Consider the following 12,915-nt stretch of genomic DNA (forward strand, 5'->3'; position numbering starts at 1 on the left):
TAAAAAAATTCTTTATCCTTCGAAAAAAGTTGATGAAGTCATCGGGTTCTGAGGGTGATACCTCGTTTAGCAGATGTTCATGGGCAAATGTCTCATTTTAAGCAATTCCCGCACCAGAGCCATGTTGTCTTGTTGTTCTTCTTCTTTAAACACAGTGACAGAGTCAATGCCAGATCTGGTTCGTCTGCATTTATGGCCGTTATCACTACTGTCAAAACACTCACGAAGACGGACAGCGCCTGCTTCAGAGTAAGGTTAAACTGACAAACGTTGTTTGAACATGTGCGGGGTTCCTTGGTCAATCCGTGGCTACATAAGAACAATTTTGCCAACACGTTTGATCGTCTACGGGGGCCTTTATGGGTGGAGGGAAACATTTAAGACACACCGTCGCTCCGAATCGACACGGTAAGTCGTCAGGGCATAAAGGATGTCAATGAAACCACCACTTTGCCTGGGGTGGGGGGCATGTCACAGAATTAAATTAAAACAAAATAAAGGCGATAGTCATAAGATTATGTCTGTCAAAACTAAAAACGTTAAGACAAACTTGATGGAGCTACGCCGGGCCATGAATAAGGGTCACACGTAAGCAACAAGGAAACCAGGCGTCGCGAGCAAGCGCTACAGACAAGCTGTCTCAAAATTACTTGGAGCAAACGTAAATTGTAAACAAGTTGTGACGGGAAGCAGTCCTACAAATGGACATACCTACCTATTGGTACAGTACATTAAACAATTTACCTGAGAACCAGCTACAAACACAGGGCATGAAAAATTTACATTCAAATATTATAATAAGAGGTCGAAGCTCTACTACAGTAATTAATAAATTAGTGTGGGAAACACAAGCTAGCGAAGCATAAAATATCTTGAACATAAAACTGGCAAATTAAGAAACACCTTAGCAACTAGGTGTCATTACCAGTATAATACAAAATACATAGAGACACAATGTACAATCGCACTATAATAAAGGTACAAAGCAGTAGGAAACAGCATCGGCCATTCGAAGCAGACTGTAGGTCAACTCCACTGCAGTAGAGGTCGAAATCCTTCGAAATAATGTCTACTTTTTAGTTGCAGCTGATCATTAAGTAAATTTTCTCTATCAATAATAAGATGTTTAAAAATTTTCAGTTCTTCACGGGTGTCTAATTTAGGTCCTTTGACTTCATTATGCAAAATTTCTGCATCTTTTAGAGGCTTGGGAGCATGGGCCATTTGGACAAAACGTTCAGCAAATGTAGATCCTCGTGTTCCATCACCGCTTTTATTCGGCAGATGCTCTTTACACCTGACAGACTGGGCCCTTCCTGTCTGGCCACTGTAACAACACGGACATTCAGCACAAGTGATCTTATACACACCTGACAGAGATGATTTATCAGGACCTTTATCAAGAGAATGGACTAAACTGTTTTTAAGGTTGTTGGTGGTAGAGTATGAAACTTTACACCCTAGGCTTTTTAGTAAACAACCTACCTTGTAGGATACGTTACCTATAAAGGGAACTGATATCTATTTTGTTGCCTGGTCTTGATTGCGAGTACGTGAACTGGAAAGGGTGGTACCCTTCTTTTGTGTTTTTTTGTGAAATAACTGTCTCACTATGCTGGTATTATATCCATTATTCGGAGCGGTTTTTTGAGGACCTTTAATTCGTTCTGTAAATTGACTGGCGAAAGCAGAATGGAAAGGGCTCGATGGATACTCGAGTGAAAGAAGGCCATTTTATGGGACTGAGGATGGGTGGAATCAGCTGGGATGATGATGTCGGAATAAAAAGGTTCAAATGGCTCTGAGCACTATGGGACTTAACTTCTGAGGTCATCAATCCCCTACAACTTAGAACTAATTAAACCTAACTAACCTAATGACAGCGCGGTTCCAGACTGTAGCGCCTAGAACCGCTCGGCCACCCCGGCCGGCCGAGCGGCAATACTGCAAGCTAAATAAAAGATTCTAACTACTGAAGGCACTAACTACTGATAGGCTTAGTTACCAAAAGAAAGATTTTGATAGAGAACAAACAAATGTATTTACCTTAATAACGTTCAAAAGTCATAAGATATATACATATAATTTTGTGACATCCAATTAAACAAATTTCCTTTTTCTGACGGACACACGTCTAGATCGTGCTCACATAGTAATCTCTCAAAACTCCGACATCTCTCTCGCCACTGCTGGCGGCTCACCTCCAACTGCCCAACCCTACGTGCTGTTCACATTCAACTGCCTGACACTACACAAGCGAATATTCCAACAATGAGTCCAACCAGCACAGAGTGCACAGCACCGTCAGTGATTCTCATACAGAGTGCTACGTGGCGTTACCAACATAAAAACCTAGCCGGCCGGGGTGGCCGAGCGGTTCTAGGCGCGGCAGTTCGGAACCGCGAGACCACTACGGTCGCAGGTTCGAATCCTGCCTCGGGTATGGATGTGTCTGATGTCCTTAGGATAGTTAGGTTTAACTAGTTCTAAGTTCTAGGGGACTGATGACCTCAGAAGTTAAGTCCCATAGTGCTCAGAGCCACTTGAACTACCATAAAAACCTAAACAGCCTACTTACAGTAGATACGTATCGTAGAAACATGAAAAACAATCATTTTCATAGCATCGAACACATCGTACAAATGCTGCATTTTTACATTTGCTACTGTACCATTACAATATGAACCCAACAGAACTGATCTGGAGCCAAGCTGCGGGATTTGGCCCGAGAAGTAACAAGACTGTTACGCTGCCAGACGTACTGGAACTAACGCACGCAGATTTCCCACACGTCACTGCCGAACGCTGGCGGGATATAGAACGGCTCATCATAAAAGAAGAAGAGAAAATGCGGCGCCTGGTTGGCTTCGTAGGTTCTGTTGTTGATAGGCTCGTTAACAATGTATCAGGTGACACTTCCAGAGCTGAAATGTATTTCTCTGTTTCGGATAAGGAAGGAGCTGACTGTAAGTAATACCTTCAGTGGCTTCAATATTTAACTATACGGTGAAATCCTTCTATACTCTCTTACGTTACACACAGCTTATGCAGAAAAATTACCCTGTGGTTAAGTCAGGAATATTGGTTCAAATGGTTCAAATGGCTCTGAGCACTATGGGACTAAACATCTCTGGTCATCAGTCCCCTAGAACTTAGAACTACTTAAACCTAACTAACCTAAGGACATCACACTCATCCATGCCCGAGGCAGGATTCGAACCTGCGACCGTAGCGGTCACGCGGTTCCAGACTGAAACGCCTAGAACCGCACGGCCACACCGGCCGGCTCAGGAAATTTCATCATTCTTGTTTTTAATTACAATAGTACGTGATCTAAAAACGATAACGTCTCGCAGTTTTCGTCTAGACGTCTAAGGAGCGTATTGCGGAAGAATTGCAGTGTATTATTTCATTCTGCTTAAAAATTAAATGACATTCGGAGCTGTATTGCTCCTCCGCTCGTCTCTTTTTACGTGTGAACTGCAGCTGGCCACGTCACTGCAGGCTAGCTGTACCAGCTGAAAGGCCACTGCTGTCCAAGTTAAATGCGCCGTCGTTGTTCCATACTATCGTTGAGTCGATGTGCGAGTAAAGCAGAACACAAAACGTATCCCTATCATCGCACTTGACAGTACTCGAGACAACTTGGCTGCAGTCCCACGTGAAACGGAAATCCCATGAGGTTGCAGCAAACGCGCAAGAATACATAATGCAATGTTTACATCAGGTTTATTTTAATGGTGAACGGATTATAGTACGGTGCTCGACACAACTCTTATGTGTTTCATACCGCGGGCATTAAGCCTTCAAACAATATCTCCGTAAAAAAGACTGTAATTTGCCTGTGATAAGTAGTGTTGTCACTTCAGTGTGTGTTGCGTCATTTGATGTGTAAGTACAGGGTGATTCAAAAAGAATACCACAACTTTAAAAATGTGTATTTATTGAAAGAAACATAATATAACCTTCTGTTATACATCATTACAAAGAGTATTTAAAAAGGTTTTTTTTCACTCAAAAACAAGTTCAGAGATGTTCAATATGGCCCCCTCCAGACACTCGAGCAATATCAACCCGATACTCCAACTCGTTCCACACTCTCTGTAGCATATCAGGCGTAACAGTTTGGATAGCTGCTGTTATTTCTCGTTTCAAATCATCAATGGTGGCTGGGAGAGGTGGCCGGAACACCATATCCTTAACAAACCCCCATAAGAAGAAATCGCAGGGGGTAAGATCAGGGCTTCTTGGAGGCCAGTGATGAAGTGCTCTGTCACAGGCTGCCTGGCGGCCGATCCATCGCCTCGGGTAGTTGACGTTCAGGTTTCATAACTAACCTTTTTCGTAGGAGTCTCCATACAGTTGATTGTGGAATTTGCAGCTCTCTGCTAGCTCTGCGAGTCGATTTTCCTGGGCTGCGAACAAATGCTTGCTGGATGCGTGCTACATTTTCATCACTCGTTCTCGGCCGTCCAGAACTTTTCCCTTTGCACAAACACCCATTCTCTGTAAACTGTTTATACCAACCTTTAATACACCACCGATCAGGAGGTTTAACACCATACTTCGTTCGAAATGCACGCTGAACAACTGTCGTCGATTCACTTCTGCCGTACTCAATAACACAAAAAGCTTTCTGTTGAGCGGTCGCCATCTTAGCATCAACTGACGCTGACGCCTAGTCAACAGCGCCTCAAGCGAACAAATGTACAACTAAATGAAACTTTATAGCTCCCTTAATTCGCCGACAGATAGTGCTTAGCTCTGCCTTTTGTCGTTGCAGAGTTTTAAATTCCTAAAGTTGTGGTATTCTTTTTGAATCACCCTGTATACTCGTACGTATATGTGCCTACACACCACACAATTTAATGAATTGTATATGTACAGACAGCTGAAGCACACCACTGACGTACAGAACGGAACACGACATAAATATTAGAAACAAGACAATGCCTGTTCGGTAGTAATAGTTTATTCATGGCGCTGTTTGTGCGACATGACGCTGTGCCAGCAGCGTGAGTGTACAGCAGAATGGTTTATTTTTGTAGGCAGAATACAGGTTCATGGAGGACAGGAGAGGCCGCCTACCTCCCTCTCTTATTAATCCGCCTTTCTTTCTCGGTTTTCCCCTGCCAGTTTTTGCGCCCCTCTGCGCCTTGGCGGAAGCCTGTCCGCCACGCCTCTAGTTCGGCCCTGGCGAGAGAACGTAGCCGCTCAAACAGAGAAGTGCAAGCTGAAGAGAGACCTGCATCGAACCGAGCTACTCGAGGCAGGATAAGGTGACTGATGTGGACTAACAAGGGGAGCCAGCCGTATGTCGCTTTCTAATACAATCGAAACTTTGGCAGTTTGAAAGAAAGCTGAAAATAAATTGACACCAATATAGTCTGTGCTAGAGAGCCTGTATAGGGAGAGAGTGACCAATCGGCACGTGGCCGCCATGTTTTTACCAGATTGCGCGCGGGACGTAGCAACGCAAGCAGAAAGCTAGCCACTTCACGAGTAAATTAAGGCATGTGTTTGACGCATGAGACCAAAGCAGATCTTCTAGCTTAATACTCGTACATGATTAAAACAAATGCCATTCGTCTATGTTTATATAGGCCTAATAAATTTGTGAGCAAATGGGAGTATCTTGAAACAGTGTGTATTCTGCAGAATTTCAACAGCTGTATTTTATGATGCTATATAAACATTGACAACTGATTAATAAGAAAAAGAAGTTTCATTTAATGTATCTCAGAGTACATGATGCTATTTCAGATTTTTCCATGCGGATATTCATCGCTGAAATTGGTAAACTCTTGTCTCTTTCCGTCCCAACATAATACATTTTAAGTGTGTGTCGATCTTATAACATTTTCTTATGCTGGTAAAACACGTCATTCTGTACACACTTCTAGGAACTCTGTACCACAGAAAATCGGAATAAAGTCGATACTTAGGTACTCTACTGCAGCAGCAGAAAGTAATTCAAAATAGGAAACGGAATATCCACACGATAATTATAATTTACAGCAACGTGAATAGCCAAGGCTACAGAGCCAAGTGCGAGTCGCTAGTCGGAAGTACGTAGGCTTAGGGTTCCATATACATGTTAAAACACATTGTGTCACTCAAGAACCATTGAAAGTTTAGAAAATAACTTTGAAAGAAAACCGGGATTGGGCAGGATTCCAACTCTGGACCTTCGGATTACAACTAGCATCATATATCCATCTTGACTTCTTTTTTTGCAGGCAACAGCGCTGCAACCAGGCATTCTTCTTGACTGTCCCTAATGGTTTTGCCTCTAAAATTTCTGTGAAGTTCTAAAAGTACCGTCATAGATCCGATCAACAGAGTGACTGTAAGATAATTTACGTAAATAGGACAAAGAACATGCAAAAGTCCTTCAATACCTACCGTATTACAACATGTACATAATTGTACAATGGAACTGGCATTCGAAGCATTGAAGAGAACAATTAGTACAGAATCACACACAGTATCTATTTATACTCGTACCAAGTCAGCGTCAGTTTGGTAAAAACATGGGCTCCTCGGCTCTCAGCCAATCAGCGACGCTATCACCATTGGCCACTCTCCCCCTCTAAATAGTTTCTCTAGTCTGTGCTATGAAGATTTGACACTGCACCATTTTGTTGTGTCATCAACAAGTGTCAGAGGCACACAAGTGATAAATTGAAAAAGTTTATGCATAGTGCTGTGTTGCTGTGTTCAATACGTCGAAATTCATATCGAACAAAGAGCATCTGCGGACAGCATTAAATTTTTGCTTTCATTTGAAGAAAACTGCTGCTGAATCATACCGATTACTTCGAGAAGCTTATGGTGAATATGCTCCATCGCAAGATATGTGGGAACGATGGTTTCAAAAATGGTGACTTCGATTTTGCAGACAAGGAACGTGGAAAACCACTAAAAAAATACGAAGATGTGGAATTGGGAAGCGAGCAATTGGGCGTTAGTCAACAAGCTATTTCCAATCGCCTACCAGAGATGGGAAAGATTGAGAAGACCGGTAGATGAGTACCACACGAGTCCAGCGACAGGCAAATGGAAAAGCGCAAAAACACGTGTAGCATTTTGCTCGTTCGGTACAAACTTGTTTTGTGTTCTGCTTTCGGCAGGTCTTGTCATGGGGGAAGCCTTGTCAGAGAGGTCCACCGCATGAGGGTCTAGGGAAGTGATTCCAGTGGTGGTTTCCCATTGCCTTCCTCTGGTGATGATTGAATGATAATGAGGACAACACAACACTCAGTCCCTGAGCGGAGAAACTTCCCGACCCAGCCGGGAATCGAACCCGGGCCCCTTGGCGTGACAGACCGCCGCGCTGACCACTCAGCTATCGGGGCGGACCGTTCGGTACAAAAGGAAGTGCCGTATAGTTACAGGAGATGAAAAGTGGATTTATTTTGAAAATCCCAAGCGCGAAAAGTCATAGGAGGACCCAAGCACACTATCCACATCGACCGCACGACCGAATCGCTTTGGCAGAAAGCCGGCGCTCTGTGTTTGTGGCACAAGAGGGGCGTGGTGTATTTTGAGCTGTTGAAACCTGGGGAACTGGTTAATACTAAATATTACCAACAACAATTGATCGATCTGAACCGTTCGCTGCTTGAAACAAGGCCACAGTACCGAAAGAGGCGATACGGTCATTTTTCTTCATGACAATGCTCCTGGTAGGCGACACGTGGTAAGCACTCGGTTGGGTAGTTCTACCCAATGCGGCTTACTCACCAGACTTGGCTCCTTCCGATTGCCTCGTGTTGGCATCGATGGGTCACGCACTTGCTGAGCAGCGCTTTGGTTCGTACGAAGATGGGAAAAAGAGGATCGATGAGTGGTTCGCACCCAAAGGGGAAAATTTTTGGTGGCGTGGTGTTCACACATTGCCCAGAACACGGGGAAAATGTATAGCAAACGATGGAGCATACTTTGAATGAAGCACTATTTATCATTCTTCTCAGTTTAACATGTTTTTAGATCAGACCCACATTCCATACTTGTACAGCTGGTAGTTCCAGAAAAAATGACGGTCAAAGTTTCGGCACTACTTTAACTATCCACTCGCGCAGCGTCTATTCGTGTAAGTTGTGAGCATAGAGGGTAGGCGAGCACATGGTCTAGGGCTAGCATCTTTGGCTGGTGATGAAAATGTTCTAGATCACGGTTTCAAACACAGCTACTACTTAAAGTTTAGGAATTTAGAGGCTCTTTAAGAGGCACACCAGGTTGACGCTCGATTTTGGACTCGATATTTCTGATTTTTTTTCAGTGAACTACCAAACAAACTACAAAACTGACTTTAGACCTTTATTGTACACCCTTAAGAATATATTACGTATTTTTTTAAGTAAAAGGCTTGCACTCAGAGGGCACTTCACGACATCGGCGAAAGGCCTTCGGAGACTGCAGGGCGGTTGATCGCAACTCTGAACGCCTCAGTTTTCAACCTAGAAATAAATTTCAAGAACTGCTTTGAAATTGAAGACATTGTCTAAAGTAGTATGTAGGAATATTTTTCAAAAAATTGTTTTTAACAAAATGGCGGCACTCTGAAATAATGTCAATGTTTTCGACAAAAAAGTCGTTGTACCATTGTAGAAACAAATGCCGTCCCAAAAGTTACTGAAAGGTATAACGTAACTGCATGTAATTGTATAATTCATGTGATAAAGGTCCCACCAACTTGAAAAATGTTGTTTTGGAAAAACAGGCGTTGACGACACAGCCTGGAAATAGCACAGTACAGCCAACAGAATTATCATGCTTGTAAGCATCAGTGTAAACGACCACACAGTCACAGTGCTCGGCTAAAATTCTGTAAAACATCGTTTTAGAAACAGAGGCCGGAGTAAAAATCTTCTTGCAGGCTGACTGACCTAAAATAATCGTCGGCCTCCGTATAAACCAGCGCGGCGAACGACGCCAAACGCCATGAAGCATGGATGTATCGTCCGCTTTGACTGTTATTTTCTCGGAAACTACTGAGTGTTGATACTTAAGCCAAAATAGGTGTCCTCCTTCTTTCACTCTTTTTTTACCCTGACAAGTTTCATGTACGTCAGAGAGCGATCTATGACGGGTTGTCTTTGTAGGATAGATTTTAAATCTGACCAAGTGCGATACAACATTGAAATGTAGTCCGCGAATCACGGCAAGGATGTGATCCAGTTCGAAGTTCCCGAGACAGATTCTGGTATTGAGGTTGTAATGGGGAACCCAATTTGGACAGAAGCCGCAATGAAGCTATTAAAGTTGAAGGGCATGAAAGGAATGCCTTAGCTGAGAAGGAGTGAGACAGACTTGTAACGTGTCCCCGGTGCTATTCAGTCTGTACACAAGGCAAGCCATGAAGGAAATCAGTAAGAAACCAATAAAAAATAAAAAAAATATAAAGTTCAGGGAGAAAAATTAAAGTTTTGAGTTTTGCCTATGACATTGTAATTTTACACAGACGCAGCAAAGGACATGGAAGAGCAGTTGAACTGAATGGATAGCATCTTCGAAGCAGATTATAACATTAACAAAGTAAAACAAGGATAATGGAATGCAACCGAAATAAATCTGGAGATGGTGAGAAAAATTAGATTAGGAAATGAGACACAAAAGTAGTAGATGAGTTTTGCTATTTGGGCAGCAAAACAACTAATAATAGTCAAAATAGAGAGGTTATAAACTGCAGATTGGCAATAGCAAGGAAAGCATTTGTGTAAAGAGGAACTTGTTAACATAGGATAGAAATTTAAATGTGAGGAAGTCTTTTCTGAAGGTATTTAGAGTGTCGCCTTCTATGGAAGTGAAACACGGACGATAAGCAGTTCAGACAAGAAGAGAAAGAAGCTTTCAACACGTGGTGCTACGGAAGAACGCCGAAGATTAGACAGGTAGATGGAATAACAAATAAGGACGCACTCAATGGAATTGGAGAAAATAGAAAGTTATGGCACAACGTGACTAAAAGAAGAGATCGGTTGATAGGTACGTCCTGAGGCATTAGGTAACTGCAAGGGTGAGAATGATATAATCTCGAAAACCACGAAATGTAAATTTGTCAGGAGAGAGTTTTAAAAGCTGGAATAAATCTATAAAGCACATATAATTTCTTCTGTGTTGAAAGGTGGCTACACTGAGCCACAGCGCCAGAGATTGCGCCAAAGAGTATTATTCAGCCACCTCCACTGGCAGTCCTTGTCGAGAACTCGTAGTAGTCAGTTCTTATTGTGAAGTCGCAGTAGGCAGTGCTTGTTGAGATGTAGCAGTGGTGAGTCGTTGTTGAGAAGTTCCCATGGAGAGTGCTTGTTCAGAACTTGTAGTATTGTTTTGATGGGCTAGACACCAGATGTTGTTGGATTAGGGATGCTGTAATGTGCTTTTCGTCAATATATATGAAGGTAAAAAAATTCCTTTTGTTTCATTATTTCAATGTCTTAAACAATAATGCCTCTTGGTCACAGGTTCAGTCAACAAAGCATCTGGCTCGTGTTCTTGTATTAGACTGTATTTCTGGTTTCTATGTGCAATTATATTATTTCTGTTTTTTTTTAATTACTTCAGTATAAATGGTGTTTAAAATATCTGGTCTTATTGAGGAAGAACCGTGCCAGGTGTGTACGTTGAATCATACTTCCACATACAGAACAGTTACACTTGTGTTTTGTGGTTTCGTAGCTTTTATAGTTGCTGGGGACTTAATTAATTAATTGTGTTAACGGAAATTTCGTTTCATTCTTTGTTGTTATTCTATGCAGTCAGATTGCGTACAAATACTAATCAGGGCCAACCGTTTACGAGACTTCGTAATCGGACAGACAGCTACTAAAAAAGATTAAAATTATTTGCATTATATATAATTAAGCCCCCATGCAGTGTATCCAACACATATTATTTATTTCTCCATTGTCTTAATATACGTGTGAGCGTAATTATTTTGTGAACAAAGCTGCACATTATTAATAAAAAGAATATTTTACATCTGTGTGACATAATATTGGGCTTTGGCCTCTCTCATACAAAAAGAAGAGGAGGTTTACAAAATTCTGGACATCGACATATAAAATAACTTACAACAATAGTGACTACAATATTTCAACCAATGTAACCAATATCTATTAGCTCTGTGTCATTTTCTTCCTTTGTTCCACACAGAATCTTGAAGTATCCCTTCGAAACGTCTGGTATACACGGCGTTACTGACATAACATCTTTCAGTTTTTCCCAGCAAGTTGGAATGAGTTTAAGTATTTCCTTGATAGCTGGAATGATTAAGCTGCGGATGTGCTCGTCCTTTTCTGGTGATTCCTGCAGTTCCGGATACTTAGAAATCAGTGTATTGACACTCCACATCTGAATGTGATGGCATTTCTTCGTCGAAAATCCGTCGCTTCCGAAAATTGGAACTGAGATTTATCATCATTTTTGTCCTTGTTTGCAAAATTGACCTGCAAAAGTGTCAGATCTACAAAGCCTGCTTGCTTCATTTTAACGACTGAAAATGGCTTCTTTTTTCAGGAATCGTTACTGGCTGTAACCCAGTCATCAGTGGCGTACACTGTGGGGTTTCTGTTCTTAATATACCTCTCAATTCGATCGAAATATCGGTCACAGGCAGTCGTGTGTGTCCAACTTGTGGAAATCAATTTGTAACGGCCTTAAATTTTCCCGACTGCACTACTAATCTCTCTAGTGCCACAATTGCCCAGTTTTTACCTTGGCCTCTGCAGTTAGCACTAATGATGTGAAGAGTGGTTGCTTGAGACTGTAATTTTCGTAGGATGTTCGTCAGAATTTTCTCTAGCTGTCTTGGAGGGCTGTGTAATGATATTTTGTCCTGCAGATGCTTTGGCGTGATATGGGTCCCTTTCAATATGCTGATCATATCTTCAGAGTAGGTCAATTGTGCATCTTCAATCTGAATTTGAAATTCATCACATGCATGACATGTGTCTAAACGAGGCAATTTAAAACCGATAGTAAAATCTTGGTTGAAAATATCTCGAAATTTTGGAACTGTTACTTGCTGTGCATCGTTTTCTTCAGAATATTTCAAATAATGTTCTTGATATAATGAAGATATCGACATGTTGTGGTCGAAGTACACATTATTATGGGTCTGTGAGCGGTTGTAACAACTGGCATACTTAGGTATATTACTTATGAACTGTTTGAACTGCTTCTGGTGAAATTTTCTTTGATGGGTTCATTTTAAAGTTAGATGCCCAAATCAGAGAAATTTAATGAATCTTTAATTGAATATGACACTTCAAGAAAAAACAACATAAATAAACAGTATACGGGAGGCAATATTAATTTAATGTTTAGGTACCACTTCCATCTTTTGGACAAGTACAGTGACCATTACGCAGGCAATTATCTTATTCTTAAGACGTTCTTGATCGTTCTGGAATCCGTGCACTCTTAAAAATGCCTCTCTGCACACCAAAATATCAAAGCCACTATCCGTAACCTGGTACAGAAAAGTAACTATTTCCCGCGTAACTGCGCTTTTCCTTTTCTTTAGGCACCAGAAAAATAAAATATCTGTATTAATCAAAATAATTATTTTGTCTATAAAAAAGTATGTAATATAAAAATTTAATTTCTGATTTTCATTAATCATAATTACCTCTTTTGCACTTGTTCAATTTTAGTATTACTCACAAGGTAATTATTTCGACATTTGGAATCACCCATTACAGAGAAAGACTGGAATACCTGTTCTATACACCGATGAACATTCGTTTTTACACGTACATTCATGATCAACAATTTTAGCACCAATAGTTTGTCTTTTTTCATCAGATACGTACTCTCTGCTACAATTTTTACGCCTTTTACGTTTTATCCTTTTCCAATTGTTCAGGTTTTTTTCTTTTTTAGCAGGTGATACCTTTGGAGACTTTTTAC

Source organism: Schistocerca piceifrons, chromosome 5 (genome assembly GCF_021461385.2).
Source record: "Schistocerca piceifrons isolate TAMUIC-IGC-003096 chromosome 5, iqSchPice1.1, whole genome shotgun sequence".
Taxonomy (NCBI): Eukaryota; Metazoa; Arthropoda; class Insecta; order Orthoptera; family Acrididae; genus Schistocerca; species Schistocerca piceifrons.